Below are 3,333 nucleotides of genomic sequence, written 5' to 3'. Positions count from 1 at the left end.
GAAAATAAATATCTACAAAAAGAATTGTATGAGGGTACGTATAGTAGCTTTGGTCAAAATAGCCAATCTGGAAACAGACCAAATGTCATCAATAGGATAACAGATCAACAAATTGTGGTTTGTTATTAGTCATTCTGAGGAATATTACTTGACAATATAAGTGAATCTCAAAAATATTTTTTAATTTCGAGAGGATCTATTGCTGATGCAATTATTACTGACCTGTTAAAAGTATTTTACAAGTTATAATATTTGGATAAATCTTTTTTTATGTTTAGAATTTTTTTTGAATTTTATTTTTTTATACAGCAGGTTCTTATTAGTTATCTATTTTATACATATTAGTGTATATATGTCAATCCCATTCTCCCAGTTCATCCCACCACCACCCCACCCTGCTTTCTCCCCTTGGTGTCCATACGTTTGTTCTCTACATCTGTGTCTCTATTTCTGCCTTAAAAATTGGTTCATCTGTACCATTTTTATGGATTCAACCTCTATGCGTTAATATATGATATTTGTTTTTCTCTTTCTGACTTACTTCACTCTGTATGACAGTCTCTAGGTCCGTCCACATCTCTACAAATGACCCAGTTTTGTTCCTGAGTAATATTATGGCTGAGTAATATTCCATTGTATATATGTACCATATCTTCTTTATCCATTTGTCCGTCATTGAGCGTTTAGGATGCTTCCATGACCTGGCTGTTGTAAATACTGCTGCAATGAACATTGGGGTGCACGTGTCTTTTTGAATTACAGCTTTCTTTGGGTATATGCCCAGTAGTGGGATTGCTGGGTCATATGGTAATTGTATTTTTAGTTTTTTAAGGAACCTCCATACTGTTCTCCATGGGCTGGATCACTTTACATTCCCACCAACAGTGCAAAAGTGTTCCCTTTACTCCACACCCTCTCCAGTATTTGTTGTTTGTAGATTTTCTGATGATGCCCATTCTAACTGGTGTGAGGTGATACCTCATTGCAGTTTTGATTTGCATTTCTCTAATAATTAGTGATGTTGAGCAGCTTTTCATGTGCCTCTTGGCCATCTGTATGTCTTCTTTGGAGAAATGTCTATTTAGGTCTTCTGCCCATTTTTTTTATTGGGTTGTTTATTTCTTTAATATTGAGCTGCACGAGCTGTTTATATATTTTGGTGATTAATCCTTTGTCCATTGATTCATTTGCAAATATTTTCTCCCATTCTGAGGGTTGTCTTTTCGTCTTGTTTATAGTTTCCTTTACTGTGCAAAAGCTTTGAAGTTTCATTAGGTCCCATTTGTTTGTTTTTATTTCCATTACTGTAGAAGGTGGGTCAAAAAAGATCTTGCTCTGATTTATGTCAAAGAGTGTTCTTCCTATGTTTTCCTCTAAGAGTTTTATAGTGTCCAGTCTTACATTTAGGTCTTTAATCCATTTTCAGTTTATTTTTGTGTAGGGTGTTGGAGAGTGTTCTAATTTCATTCTTTTACATGTGGCTGCCCAGTTTCCCTAGCACCACTTATTGAAGAGACTGTCTTTTCTCCATTATATATTCTTGCCTCCTTTGTCATAGATTAGTTGCCCATAGGTGTGTGGGTTTATCTCTGGGCTTTCTATCCTGTTCCATTGATCTATATTTCTCTTTTTGTGCCAGTACCATGTTGTCTTGATTACTGCAGCTTTGTCGTATAGTCTGAAGTCAGGGGGTCTGATTCCTCCAGCTCTGTTTTTTCCCTGAAGATTGCTTTGGCTGTTTGGGGTCTTTTTTGTTGCATAAGAATTTTAAGGTTTTTTTTTTGCTCTAGGTCTGTAAAAAATGCCATTGGCAACTTCATAGGGATTGCATTGAATCTGTAGATTGCTTTGGGTAGTATAGTCATTTTCATAATATTGATTCTTCCCATCCAAGAACATGGTACATCTCTCCATCTGTTTGTGTCATCTTTGATTTCTTTCATCTGTGTCTTATAGCTTTCTGAGTACAGGTCTTTTACCTCCTTAGGTAGGTTTATTTCTAGGTATTTTATCCTTTTTGTTGCAATGGTGAATGGGATTGTTTCCTTAATTTCTCTTTCTGATCTTTCATTGTTAGCATATAGGAATGTAAGAGATTTCTGTTCATTAATTTTGTATCCTGCAACTTTACCAAATTCATTGGTTAGCTCTAGTAGTTTTCTGGTAGCATCTTTAGGATTCTCTATGTATAGTGTCATGTCATCTGCAAACAGTGACAGTTTTACTTCTTTTCCAAATTGTATTCCTTGTATTTCTTTTTCTTCTCTGATTGCCATGGGTAGGACTTCCAAAACTATGTTGAATAAGAGTGGTGAGAGTGGACATCCTTGTGTTGTTCCTGATCTTAGAAGAAATGCTTTCAGTTTTTCACCATTGAGAATGAAGTTTGCTGTGGGTTTTTCATATACAGCCTTTATTATGATGAGTTAGGTTCCCTCTATGCCCACTTTCTGGAGAGTTTTTTTATCATAAATGGGTACTGAATTTTGTCAAAAGCTTTTTCTGCATCTATTGAGATGATCACATGGTTTTTAATCTTCAATTTGTTAATATGGTGTATCACATTGATTGATTTGCATATATTGAAGGACCCTTGCATCCCTGGGATAAATCCCCCTTGATCATGGTGTATGATTCTTTTAACACGTTGTTGGATTCTGTTTGCTAGTATTTTGTTGAGGAATTTTGGCTATATTCATCAGTGATATTTGCCTGTAATTTTCTTTTTTTGTAGTATCTTTGTCTGGTTTCAGTATCAGGGTGATGGTGGCCTTGTAGAATGAGGTTGGGAGTGTTCCTTCCTCTGCAATTCTTTGGAAGAGTTTGAGAAGGATGGGTGTTAGCTCTTCTCTAAATGTTTGATAGAATTCACCTGTGAAGCCATCTGGTCCTGGACTTTTTTTGTTTGTTGGAAGATTTTTAATCAAAGTTTCGATTTTTATTACTTGTGATTAGTCTGTTCATATTTTGTATTTCTTCTATTTCTTTCTTCAGTCTTGGAAGGTTATACCTTTCTAAGAATTTGTCCATTTCTTTCAGGTTGTCCATTTTATTGGCATAGAGTTGCTTGTAGTAGTCTCTTATGATGCTTTGTATTTCTGTGATGCCCATTTTAAGTTCTCCTTTATCATTTCTAATTTTATTGATTTGAGTCCTCTCCCTCTTTTTCTAGATGAATCTGGCTAATGGTTTATCAATTTTGTTTATCTTCTCAAAGAACCAGCTTTTAGTTTTATTGATCTTTGCTATTGTTTTCTTTGTTTCTATTTCATTTATTTCTGCTCTGATCTTTATGATTTCTTTCCTTCTACTAACTTTGGGTTTTGTTTTTTC

Source organism: Aethalodelphis obliquidens, unplaced genomic scaffold (genome assembly GCF_003676395.1).
Source record: "Aethalodelphis obliquidens isolate GAN/ISIS:26980383/991018 unplaced genomic scaffold, ASM367639v1 scaffold58, whole genome shotgun sequence".
Lineage (NCBI taxonomy): Eukaryota > Metazoa > Chordata > Mammalia > Artiodactyla > Delphinidae > Aethalodelphis > Aethalodelphis obliquidens.
This window is presented reverse-complemented; position numbering follows the sequence as displayed.